Raw genomic sequence first — 730 nt, 5'->3', positions numbered from 1 at the left:
GCAAAATCAGCCATGTACCTTTCAATGAGTTTGGCTCATTCCTCATTTTCCCCATCTGATGACTGGGTTGCATCTGGGTCTAAGATGCAATTCACCCTGAAGGGCAAATCAAGCCAAGCAACTAGGAAGTCCACTTTTGAGCATTCTACCATATTGAATTATCCTACTAGCTTGGTGTATGTTGGTGACTAGGTCTCACTGTGAACACCATGGTTGTGTCCTAGGCTACTAGGGTTGGAAAGGTGATTGGCAGGATAGTTCTTTTGGCCCTGCAATGAAAAAAGAATATGGTAAAAAGGAAAAAAATAAAGACACGGAGCTAAACCAAACAGGACCTATAACACCTTCAGCTCCCTCACCTCCAACAGGTTGAAAAAGTTTGTGAAGGACATAAATTAAAAAATGTGATGCATCATTTTCTCAGAACAAAACCAAATGCTTCAGTGAAATAAAATATGGGATGTTCTGCATAGCAGCCTTAAACTCCCCCTTGCAAGCCAGCAAAACAGCCATCTATCCCAATATAACCCGTGGCAAGTCAAATTAAATGAAACCGTTTATTCAGATGCAGCATGGTAAGTGGTATACATAACATACCCCAAGGCAGCCATGCCAAAGAGAAACATGGCTGCTACACAGATCTGTATTACCATCGCTTTCCATCACTTCTAAAGGTTTTTTTTTCTGAGCTATCAACACTCCTTGATTTAAAAATAAATTAAACCACTTA

This window comes from Crocodylus siamensis, chromosome 9 (genome assembly GCF_052110815.1).
Source record: "Crocodylus siamensis isolate JL-2025a chromosome 9, ASM5211081v1, whole genome shotgun sequence".
In the NCBI taxonomy this organism is placed as follows: Eukaryota; Metazoa; Chordata; order Crocodylia; family Crocodylidae; genus Crocodylus; species Crocodylus siamensis.
Note: the sequence above shows the minus strand (reverse complement) of the source record.